General features: G+C 26.9%; 1 pseudogene; it reads left to right on the top strand.

Annotated features, from left to right (window-relative positions):
- The first annotated feature begins 3225 nt into the window (after positions 1-3225).
- On the top strand, positions 3226-12727 carry LOC145847472 (insulin-degrading enzyme-like; annotated as a pseudogene).
- The last annotated feature ends 441 nt before the right edge of the window (positions 12728-13168 follow it).

Below are 13168 nucleotides of genomic sequence, written 5' to 3'. Positions count from 1 at the left end.
TTTAATAAATTTTTTCAAGCATTATTTTGAAGAAGTTTTAAATCTCTTTAAAAATATTAAACTAAAATAAAAGGTTAGACACATTATTTGTTTAAATAAGTAATGTTATTTTAAAAAGACAATGTACCATAAATAAAAAAATGAAAAAAAAAGGTGTTATAATTATTTTTCTGTATTTCTTACAAGTCATTTTGACTAAAGTTTTAAAGAATTTCTAATATTTTGTGAACTCAAGATCAGCTAAAACTAGTTCTATTTAAACTTTAAAAACTTCTGATACACTTGAAACAAGAATGGTACCGAGAAATTCAGTTTGTACAAGCTTTATGTAACACGTGAGCTTTTTATTTAATAAATTATTTTTTTACAGTCTAAAATAGCTTTTAACAAGTTTTTACTTATCAGTCACAAAGAGTTTTCTTCAATTTTTAAAAGTTATCTCTTTAATTTTTATTTAAATTTGTCAAATGCTTAATTTATTTTGATCATAATGAAAATAGATTGTTAAGTTTTTTCAATTTTGTTTAAAAAGTTTAATTAGTTAAATATTTTGAATTTTTTCAAAAGTATTATCTTGATAACAACCTTAACATTTTTAAAGAAATTTTTAAAGAAATGCCAAAAACCTTTAAGTAAAAGCTTTTAAAGTTTTTTTCATGAACTATTCTAAAGAAAAAAAATTTGAGAATTTTAGTTTTTATGCATGAGGTTTTTATTAAGTATTAAGGGTTGCCACTTAAGCTGGAACCCTGGAAAAACCTGGAATTTGACAATTTAGACAAAAAAAAGCTGGAAAAACCTGCAATTTGGGAAATTAAAAAAATAACTGTAAATACCTTATGTTTTAACAACTTTCCAATGTTCAGTAGTAAAATTTCAATTTGACTTGAAATATTTCCATATAAATAAAAAGAAATTGTAATCATCAAAAACTATTTTCATTAAAAAACATGTTTAGAGTAGCTTTACAGTTTCTTTTCAATGTTTTTATACTATTTAACACAGTTTTTTACCTCAAACCTTATTTAAAACTTAAAGAGACCCAAAAATGTGTACTTTTAGAACCTCGAAGAAATTTGGAAAACCTGGAAAAAATTTTTGAAAAAAGAGTGGCAACCCTGAGTATTGCAAGTTTTGTTTTTACCTAAAACTAATATCTATATTTTTTAATGAAAATAGAGTATATGGCAATATGAAAGCATAATACCCTTCAACTTACTTAAAGTATTAGTTAACTCTAAAATGATTTATAACTTTGTAAAAAACGTTTCAATTTAAATATTTTACATTAAATTGTTAAATTTGCACCTCTTTGTTGTCATTGGAGTTGTAATTACAGAATACCTTGCACTAGATTTTTTTGCTGGAAAATCTTGGCATTTATAATTTAAAATTATCCTAAAAACTAAAATATTTGGGACTTTACTTATCACATTTTCTAATATATCTACGGTTACCAGGCAATCAGGCTTATAAGGACAACTTTGTTTGCTAAATTGGACATTTTTTAAATCTTTAAGTTTTAAGTATTTAATCCTTAATTTTAACTGAGCCTTAATTTAACACTGTTTTTGTAATTTGCATATTATGTGATATTGGTGAACTGTTTTTTTTTTTTGATGGACTCATACTTATTTTGATTATCTAACAATTTTAGTATAGCTTTTAGTCGCTAAAGCTGTATTTTTTAGAGTTAAAGAAACCCTGTTTAAGTAATTGAATTTTAGTTTTTCTATTGCCCAGTTAAATGATATATAATCTAGACATTTATTTACCCTGATCAAAAATCTACCTAAATTCTTAATGTTTTTTTTAGAAACCAACAACTTTTTCCTTGCTCTTCCAAACTTTAAATTTTTCCACTCAGTGAGGCTATAATTTAAATTAAGCAGCTTAGAAATAAAAGCAATAAAAAATTATTACTTTCTCAAAAACTATCTTGTTATCTTTTATGTCACTAACTTTTTTATTTGCAAGATATTGAAATAGATTTTTTGAAAGAAAATTTTTACAACAATTAAAAGAAGGTTTCAATTTTTTTTTTAATTAGTTTTTGACCATTTACTAAATTTAAAACCTTTTACAGTAAAGTTTTTAACAGCTTAGTCAACATTTGACGTATAATATAAAAATTATTGTTGTATCTAACAAAACTCTCACACAATAAATGTTCTGTTATTGATAGTTCTATTGTAATTTTAGTTTATAAAAAAAAAATAGACATTGTCACGACTTAAAAAGAAACTTTTCAATAAAAGTTAATATATTGCTAATATAAACTGTGTTCAATCAAATTTAAATGATAAATAGTTTTTGGTAAGTGTTAAGTAATTTAGTTTAAGGTTTAAGTTGGTAATTATGCTTTCTACTTTTATAATCTAAGAATTTAATAAGCATCTATTTATAGTCGAAACATAGAAAAATTATATAGGATATTGTTGTGGTGAAATGGTTTATCGAAAACGTAATAAAAAGATTCCATGATTTAATTACTTCTTTAAAAATAATCCATACAATTGCTTACAGATATTTATAATAACTAAAACTTTCAAATTAAATATGACATTTACCTTTACTGTTTTTATTAGCTTGGATTAATAGCTTAAACTTAAATATCTAAGTTGTAAGAAATTTTTTATTTATTGTTTGAGTAGCTTAGAACTAAAAAGGCTTTAACTTGGTTGAAAGGAAAAGATTGAAACGATAAAAATACACACCCTCAAAGTTTAATTTGACAAGTATAAAGATTTTGAAATAAACAAATCAATGTGTTGATTAATTGAATAAAATATACAAATAACTTGAGTGCGTTTTATAAAATCCATATACTTAAAAGGTGAATCTGGAATTTGCTACTGTAGAGGAATAGTTTTATAATTTTGCATGAAAGTCAGACAAGTTTGTTAGTTGATTAACATAATTATGTTAGTGCTTTCTTTTCTATTAAATTTTTAGCCTTCGATTTAATATCAGCTATGCTTAAACTAAATTTATATATTTTAGTTTAGTAAAAACTGTTTATTATTAAAAAATGGAAAAATATGTTTTATAAAAGTGTTGGCTAATTTAGACAAGTGTCTAGCAGACATTAATTTTTTGCAATATTTGCCTTTTTTTTTATGTTATTAAAAATGAACAGTTTTTTTAAGCTTTTAAACTGATTAACTAATATCTTCAATGGAAAATACGTTGGCATCTGATTTAACAAAAGAAGGTGTCGTAAAAATGACTGCTACTGATACAAACAGTACAGACCACTCGAGGTTAGCATTGAAGCTTCAGTTATTTCTTGTTGAATCAAAATAATTAACTTAAATGTATGTTACCACAGCATTTTGTCTGTCCACGACGATATTGTCAAGTCGCCATCAGACGAACGTATTTACCACGGCTTTCAACTCGGCAACAAACTCAAAGTTGTGGTGGTAAGTGACCCGACCACGGAAAAGGCTGCTGCTTCAATGGATGTACAAATAGGTACTTGAATTGTTTGGTATTGTTTTATAACCTACAAGTAACTAAAGCGCTGATTTTTTTGATTAAATTAAAATTTTTAAAAAAATTTTTTGTCTTAAAAATATGATTGTTTAAATCTTTCACCTTACTTTAACTGTGTACAGTAATATAGAGCATTTCTTAAAATTCTATACGCACAACGCGTACAACTTAACTTCTAACAACAACACAGGATCATTAAAGGACCTGTTGAGTTACCGGGATTGGCTCATTTTTGTGAACACATGCTGTTTTTAGGAAGTGAGAAATATCCAGAAGAAGGAAAATTTGACAAGGTTTTTGTTGTGCAGTTTAATTTTACAACATTGTATCAGCAGTTAGTTAATAGTTCGTTCCTTTAAAAGTGAAAAGATAATCTATGTTGTTACTAGATGCTTACAAATTTCAATATTATATTAATATTAAATGTAAAATTAAATTAAAAACGTACCTGAAGAACTGTTTTATATTTTATAATAATATTACAATCTATGTTAAGTATATAAATAGTCACTATTAATGAAAACCTAAGTAAATATTTTTAGAAGTCAATTGAAAAACAAAGTGTTATAGTAAAAGTTCTAAAGAGTATTATTATAACAATACTTTAATTCAATCGTTATTTGATTTTGCTTTGAAGAAATATAACTTGAAGATTTGGAAAAGTTTATTATGTTCATAGTTATATGCTTTTAAACAGTTTGCTGGACAAAATGGTGGATATAGCAACGCTTATACGGCAGGAGACCACACAAACTATCATTTCAATATCAAATACGACAAGCTTGAAGAGATATTGGACCAGTTAGTGAAAAAATAAAAGTCTTCTCTATTTTTATTCTTTAAACTCGAACAAGTTTTACAACCTTAAAACAAATTAATCAGGTTTGCGCAGTTCTTCATATCGCCGACCTTCGACGAGGACTCGACCTCAAGGGAGATCGAGGCCGTCAATTCGGAAAACGAAAAAAACATGATGAGCGACAGCAGCAGGGAACCCCATGGTCGATGCGGCGACGTGCAATCAAAACCACGACTACTCCAAGTTCGCCACCGGTAAGTGCGTTTAAAACTAAAATTAGTGTAAGTTTTATTTAAAGCATATTAAAACAGTTTGCAACTGGTTAATCAGGAAACCGTGACACTCTCATGGAAGGTCCGCTCAGGAAAGGAATCGACGTCCGCGATGAGCTGCTGAAGTTTCACGCCAAGTACTACTCTTCGAACGTGATGGCGCTATGTGTGCTCGGCAGGCAGCCGGTGGAAGAGCTGGAAAGCATGGTGGTCGGCATGTTCGGTGGGATCGCGAACAAAGAAGTCGAAGTTCCTCGCTACACCGAAGGACCGTATCTCGAAGAGCACCTGAAGATTCGCATCGACCTCGTTCCCGTGCAAGACACAAGATCTTTGTATTTCCAGTTTCCGGTGCCGGATTACACTGAGAACTACAAAACTAAAGTGGGTTTCTTTTTATTTTTGGTTAAAATTTGTCAACGTCGGCAAACAAATCAATACACATAATCTTTCAGCCTAATGAGTATGTTTGCTATTTGATCGGGCACAAAGGAAAAGGGTCGCTGTTTTTGTCGTTGAAAAAATTTAGGTTTTGTCAACAGCTTAAGTGCATACGATTAGTATTACGACGGTTTCGGTTTTTTGGAATTTGCTGCGATCTTACCGAAGAAGAATTGGTAAGCTTTGTTTACTTTTGTGTATATATATATGTCAGTAACTTAGTGAAACTACAACTAAAGAGAAACTACAGCTTTAAAAGAATATAAATGAAACAAAAGAGTACAAAACTATAAGCTTCAACAACTAAATTGAATGAAAGTTTTATATTAAGAAATATCCATGTTAAAGTTTTTATATTGATGGTTAAAAGTGTATTAAACAATAACTATTTTTACACGATGTATTATGCAAATAAATTTTCGCTTCATTTATATCTATTAATTATTAATTGTAAAACATTGTATGCATATTTAAATATTGATAAAGGATTTTAATAAAACAACTTACCTATTTTGATTAAATTATTGAAATATATATACCGTATTAATGTAAAATATTTAAAATTATCATATATGTACAAAAATTTAGAACATGTTGATGAAATTGTGAATGTTGTTTTCCAATATATAAATATGCTACGTGCGACAAAACCTGATGAAAAAATATTTTGGAACAAAAAGATATTAAAGACATGTGGTTTAGATTTCAAGGTATTTGTAACTAGTTATTTGTAACAAGTATGGATTGCTTTATAATTCTTAAAAAATAATTTCAAAATCTATATTTTTAACACTTGCTTTATATATAATAATTTTAAGTTTGTATTTTAGATAGTTTTCATTAGTAAGATACCGTTTTTTTTTTTTCAAAAAATTTATTTTATGAAATTATTGAAAAATATATACAGAAAAATATAATCCGATAGACGTAGTTAAGAATGTTGCAATAAACTTACGCAACTATCCAGTAAGTGAAGTGCTGACTGCACCAGTGCTTATTACTAAGTTTGATGACAAACTCATTGAAGACTTCTTATCTTATCTCGTACCTCAAAACCTCAGGTATTTACTTTTTTATAACACTTTAACTTACTTAATGCTTTCAAAATTTAAAATTATAAGTTTGTTATCTTGAGTAATAATTTAATTTTCTAGATCAAAGTATTTGTTTTTACTTGGTTTTATTGCTTACAGTTAAGCTAAATTAGCTAAAGACAAAACTTTTGAAGAGAATAAAAATGTAATGACTAGTTTTTTTTAATTAGTTCCGTTAGTAACTTTAAAAGTTAGAGTTTTCTTATATAAGAAGAAAGTCTTAAAATAATTGGGCATAAACTTTTGAGCTTTATAAGGGCTTCTAACTTAATTTTTGAATTAAGAGGATTTCGGATTGCCATTTGTCAAACTAAGTCACAGAGGTGCTGTAGTTTGTTTTAGTTTGAAAAACTTGTCGTTTAAAATTAATAATAATGACTATAAACTTTTTGTTATAAAACGAACTACTTTTTATGAATGTAATTATCAAATTCTGTTCTTTAAGTTAGTATTTAGAAAAAATGAAACGTTTTAATATAAAATAAAAACAATATTTTAGTAGTTTAAAGATATTAAAAAAGTTAATAATTAGGTTTTATTCTATCTGTTTAATTTTGGCTGCTATAAATGTATTTCACTACTCTTTATGGGTAAAGATAATTGGTCAAATGGACAAGGTCTTAAGGAAAAATATAATAAAATCAATTTGTTATTACTTTTAATGTTACTAAAAAAAATGTTCATTACGTAATGCAAATGAAATCTACAAAATATACAGAATAACAGTAAGTGCTAAGAAGTTTGAAGGAAGTTGCAATACAATTGAAAAGTGGTATAAGTGCAAGTACAATGTCACTAAACTGTCGGAAGATTTCATTAGAAAGCTGAGTGATGCACCTAGACACCAAGATCATCATCTTCCTCTGCCGAACCAATTCATCGCTACCGACTTCCGGTTGAAGTCTCCTCCTGAAAATTTTGAACTCAATGAACATCCATATTTGATCAAAGTTAGTTGTTCTTGTTGTATTTAGTTTTTGTTTATTGTCAGATTTGTTTGTATTAGAACACAATCAATTTTTGAGACTGTTTTATGTTAAAATGATTGTATTTATATAAAAAAATAGCGTTTGTTTAAGGTTTTAACCTAGAATTACAAATAGCATACTCTACAAAGGGCTTGTCTTATTTTTAGATATTAAATGCAGATTTTTAATATTTAAACTACTTTTACTTTTAACTATGTTTTCATTTAAAACTTTAAGCTGTTTATTTGAAATTACTAATTTAAGTATTCATGTTTTTTTGTAATACTTGACTCTAATTGCATTTTATTAGAGAGACTTTGAGTGGCTTTGACTGCCTTAAAACAAATGAACCTGGACAGTAGTTTTGAGTCTGTTCGTTTCTGCGCTAATTAATTTAAACACTCAAAATAAAAACTAGTGGTATTCACGTATTCTATTCTGAATTTACTCTATTCTGAACATAAATTTAGTAAAATTAAAAAAATATTTGTATAACGCCTGCATTGCTTTGTAATAAAAAAAAAAGTGTTTATAGTATAATTAAAAAGTTTAGACACAAAAGGCACAAAAATTAACTTGAAAAAATACTAAACCTCATATAGTCTAGCTCAGGGATTGTCAGCCTTTTAAATGAATATGCATTTTTTCCTTAAATAGAATGATCGCGGGCGGATCGCATTGTACAAAATAAAATATTTATGGGCTGTAACTAATTAAAGTAATTTTATGAATCTATAAAAGATCTAGTTTAAACTAAAACTGTAAAAAATATGCAATATTAAAGCGTTAGTACTCATAAATTAGGGCATAAATAAATTAACTTTACATACAAACGTATTGTTCTACTAATTTTAAATGCTGTCATAAAGTTTGATCACACCGATTCGATCACCAGACCACAAGCCTTTAGTAGACTGAGAAACCGAACTCAGTCTACCGAACGCTTGTGGTCTCAAAATCCGATTGGTGCGAATTTGTGTGATGAAAACCTTATTTCAACTTGAGCTTGTCTCACGGCATACGAAAGTCCAGGCTTCGGCTCAGTAGACTTCTTCTAACCTTTTCATTGATCATTATTAAATGTGGTGTTACAGTTAAAAGTTTATTTCGTTGATTTTTTCAAAACAAAAACGTTTGCGTTCGCTGACCCATGGTCGAGATTGTATTCTTTTTGCTGTACTAATCTGCTTTGCACAGCTTTTGATAAGGTTGAAGGTTACGTGTCTAAATCATTTTGACTCTATCACAGAAAACGGATATTTCCAGAGTTTGGTTTAAGCAAGACACGACGTTTAATTTGCCCAAATGTGATTTGCAGTTTGTCATTGCGTCACCTGTGTGCTACAACAACCCAGAACATAGTGAGATGAATGATATCTTTGTTGGTTAGCATTTTATCCATTTGAGATTTGTATGCGAGTTTTCATTTTATACATTAGTAAAAACAATTAAAAGCTTGATTTAAAAGTAAACAATTTTGGAATTAATTTAAACACCAAAGATATTTTTTCTTTAATAAGTTTAACTTTATATATTCTTAACCACTTTTGGCTACCTGAATTAAAATTGTTTACAAATAAAAAAAATAAAAAATATATACATTTATTAAACATTCTTAGATTTGCTGAATGATTCGCTGAAAGAGTCTGCATACAATGCTCAATGTGCTGGACTATATTATATTCTATATGCCACTCATCAAGGAATCAATGTTTGTTTTAGTATTTAAAAAAGTTAAAAGTGTTTTATATCTCCTTAATATGTAAATTTTTAAAAGATGTTTCATTTTCTATAAAATCTAATAGCAAAAATTCTGAAGAGTTTTAGTTATTTTTAATTTTAGATTGAAGTTTATGGATATAACGAAAAACAAAACATTCTATTGAAAAAACTTCTCAGTAAAATTGTTAAATTTGAGGTTGATGCAAATCGTTTTCAGATAATGAAAGAACAAGTAAGTAAAAAACATTGTTTTTTTTTTTTTGAATAGTTATAATACTATTCGCTATTTTTTTTTTACTTTCTTATTGAACACTTAGCGTTAAAACTAAATGTGCAGAGAAAATAACGTATTTTCAATCAAAAACTTCAACATAAAACTTTACGCACTAGCCGTATGTTAAGACATTAAGTTTATAGTATAAAACGTATTTAATTCAGGAAAAAAGATGCTTGACAAACTTCAAAGCAAAACAGCCATACGAAATGTCTGGTTTCTATAGCAATGCATTGCAATTTAATAAATGCTGGATGAACCAGGAGCTTATAGATTCCCTTGAGAGTGTTACTGCTGAAAAGCTGCAAGCGTTTATCGATAACCAGTATTTTTCGGATATGTCTATTGAATCGTTGTTGATGGGAAATTTAACTGCTCAAGGTTTGTGCAAAATAAAAAAATAAAAAAGTTGTTGTAATAAAAACAGTTTAAACATTTCGTTAGTAGTGTTTTCAGCATAATGTTTATTTGAGCCTTTTTTACTGAAAATATTTCAATAGATGCATTGTCTATCAGTGAATTGGTTGAAGAAACTTTCAAAGAAAAAAGAAACAGCTGTGCTAGTGAAAATTCAAATCAAATTCAAGAAGTTGTCATCGGTAAAGGTTTGTATTTTAAATAAAAATGGTGTTTTTAAAATGGTTTCTAAATTTTTTTAAAATCTGTTTTAAATGTGTGTCAGAAAAAATTACTTTAATATTAAACAGTTTCCCACCATTGATGAATCATTCATATCAAAACCTAACGTTTTTAGGCAATGTCGTCTTTTTAATATTTCAAGGAAGAAAAAAATTTTACTACTAGCTTTAACTATCAGTTTAGCTTATTCATTAAACATCAGAATATTTTCCATATTGCATTTTTTTTATGTTCTCTTTGAAAAAAAGAAAGTTTAGTCTCAAAAATATTTGAAGTTAGATTAGTTATCTTTAAAAAGTTTCAAAACGTTGTAGATTCTTAAATTTAAAATGAACTTATATTTGTTTATAAATTCAAAACGATTGATACAAGTTAACAGTTTTATTGGTTTTAAGGTTTTTAAAAATCTATGGTGGGACAAAAGAAAGTTATTTTTTTTAAACTTCCATCAACTTAACCTAACTATCAAGATTACGTACATGTTTGCATATTAGCATGAAACTGACGTTAACTTTCTCCCTAAAGTTTATCTGTTTAAAGAAGAAAAAGTAGATAAGTTTTTCAATAAAAGCTTGTCCTTTCAATACTTATTAACACTCAATTCTTCTAAAGATAATAAAAAAGTTTCGTTTTATTTTGCTGCAGATTTTAATTAATGTTTTTTTATTTAGTTAATAACTTTTTTTTAAATGATATACTAATTTTAAACAATTTAAATTTCATAAGAAAACATATGACTGCAATTGTTTTAAAATATGAATATAAAATAACATAAAAGGTAAAAGTTATGTGTACAAAACAAGACACCAAGTGAGAGACATTTCAGCTTGCGAAGTTACGCTCAACATAGATGTTCAGTGTGATGAAATCAATGTCATGACAAAGCTTTTCGTTCAAATAATTCAAAGCCCATTCTATCTCACTCTTCGTACTAAGTTTTTTTATTTTTATTTTTTCAATTTACTATTAAAGAAATTTGTTGTATATGGCATATTATGCGTTAAAAATAAGATTTCATGAACTAGTTTTTAACTATATACCAGTTACATGTAACTTGAGTTTTGCCATGATGAAAATGTATCAGTAATTTTTTTTTTGCTTTCGTATCCGAAGAGGTCTTAACCAAAAATAAGAAACTAAGTAAAAATGACTAAAGTATAACATAACAATTTCGACTTATTTGAATATATCATTTATACGCTTTTTACTAGTAAACAAGTTATATTCGAAAAAAGATAAATGCTAGTAAAGAAATCTGTTAAAGTTTAGGAAAACTTACATATATTATACAAAAAAACGTTCATTTAAAAACAAAAGTAAATGGCAATTGTTTCAACATAAAAAATTAAATTAAAAATACTTTATAATCTAATAGTGTATAAGTTTAAACAATTAACTTGAAGCTACAAAGTAATAAAATAACTTAAATAGTTTAACTTAAACAATCAGTATTTATTTTGTTTTTAATAATGATACTGATGTTAGTAAATAACATAAAAAGATTTAAATTAATTGTTTTAAGTTTTATTTGTTAAATATAAAAAAAAACATTGAATAGCAAAATTAGTCAAAAGGTTAAATCCTATGATATAATACAATAATGTAAAATGACACATGAAGTAAGAAAATATAGCAAAAGTATTAGATTATTTAATATTAAAGTAAAACTTACTACGGTGTTAAAAAGGTTCATTATTTTATTAGATTATTTTTCGAGAATGTACTAATTTTCTTACTTTAATAAATTTCGGTAATTTACTTAAAAAAATATATTTTATGTTTTTCCGTTATGTATATAGCATTGTGTTTGCAAATTGTCGCCTAGTTCAAATATGGTCCTTCTTTTGTATGTAATCACAATTTCAAACCTTTAAATGTTAGCTGTTAATGTCTCACAATTACCCTAATAAGTATTAATTGTATGTTTTCTTGCAACTGTATTTTCTAACATTTTAGAAAAAGAACAAAATTTATTTTAGAATAATAACAAAATTTGTCTTAAAAGAAGTTTATACTATAAACTAGATCCTAAACATAAAACTTAACTTATATGTTTTTGTAAAAACTTAGTATATTTCTAAATATATCATTTCGTAACTTTAAAATAATTTTTACTTTACAAAGAACAAAAATATATTTTGTTAACAAGTTTAACAAACAGAATAAAACTAACACTTTTAAAGGTGTTACATTTTTTATTGCTTAAAAAAAGCTCTTCCTATCTATTTCAGCTTGATTATTGTTAATTGTTGCTGCAATTATTAATTTTAGTTTCAAGTTTAAACACTTTGACATTATTTTTAAGGGAACAGCTTGGGTATCATGTTTGTTGTAATGCAAAGAAAATGAAAAGTTCCATGAACGTCCAATTTTCGATTCAATCAAAAAAGTCACCCGATTTCGTTGATGGGAGAATAGAAGCTTTTATTCACTCAATTGGAGTCAGTATTCATTGACGTCATAACTTTTATTTAATCAAACTTATCATCACACAGTGTTTTAGTTTTAGTTTCAGGTTATTTTTTTACATAAAAGTAAGTGTACAATTTTAATTTGTTCTAGAAAATCTTGGAAGACCTGAGTGCCAACGACTTCAGTGACGTGGTCGAAGCCCTGAAAACGAAACTAACTGAAAAACCAAAGTACTTGAGATTGGAAAACTATTACTATGGAGAGAAATTACAGCGAAACAATATGACTTCGGCAGATGTAAGTTTATTAGTTAGAAATATTTTTTATATTGCTTAACGCTCGAGTACGTAGGTAAATTAATATTTCTAAACGCTGCCATGCTTTTTTTAAATGTTAAAAAACACTTATTTTTTTTACTGTTTTTAATTCAAACTAGTGTATGGTTAAATATCTTTAAAAAACGTTGCAGATGAAAGGCAAGCTTCTTACTTGGAAACGTTACCGTAGATGACGTCATGAACTTTTACAAAAAATACGTAAAAGTTGATGCTCCGAATCGCGCTAAGCTGGCAGTTTATGTGCTTGGAAAAGATTTAGACGACTGTTAGTTTTCTTTTTAATACAGTTAATTTTATTTCACTAACTAGTACAGTAACAAGAAAATTTCTAGATACCCAGCAATACATTATTTAAAAACTATACTTATTATTGTTTGGGTTTTTAGAACAAAGCGAAAAGTCTTTAAAAAAGCTATTAGAGGCCTATAAAGTTCAATACAGTGCTTCCTCACTTATCCGTCCGTGTTTTTTTCGTAAATAAGGCCGGATTAGCTTTTGGTTGTATAGGAAAAAAAAATTATTGATAATCTACCTCATTTATATCAAGCAATGCTTATAATAAAATGTACACTTTATTATCTGCTAGTTTGATGTACTTTAATTTTCTTCAACGAACAAAATAATCAAAACAGACAAAAATAAATGAAACAAAGCTTTATAACGTTTAAAATTAGTTCAACAAAATCAAACTACATCGTGAACAGTATAACT

The sequence above is a fragment of the Thalia democratica genome, unplaced genomic scaffold (assembly GCF_965202585.1).
Source record: "Thalia democratica unplaced genomic scaffold, ktThaDemo2.hap1.1 HAP1_SCAFFOLD_946, whole genome shotgun sequence".
NCBI classification, from domain to species: Eukaryota; Metazoa; Chordata; class Thaliacea; order Salpida; family Salpidae; genus Thalia; species Thalia democratica.
The sequence above is the reverse complement of the archived record's forward strand: the minus strand, read 5'-3'. Positions and strand labels throughout refer to the sequence as shown.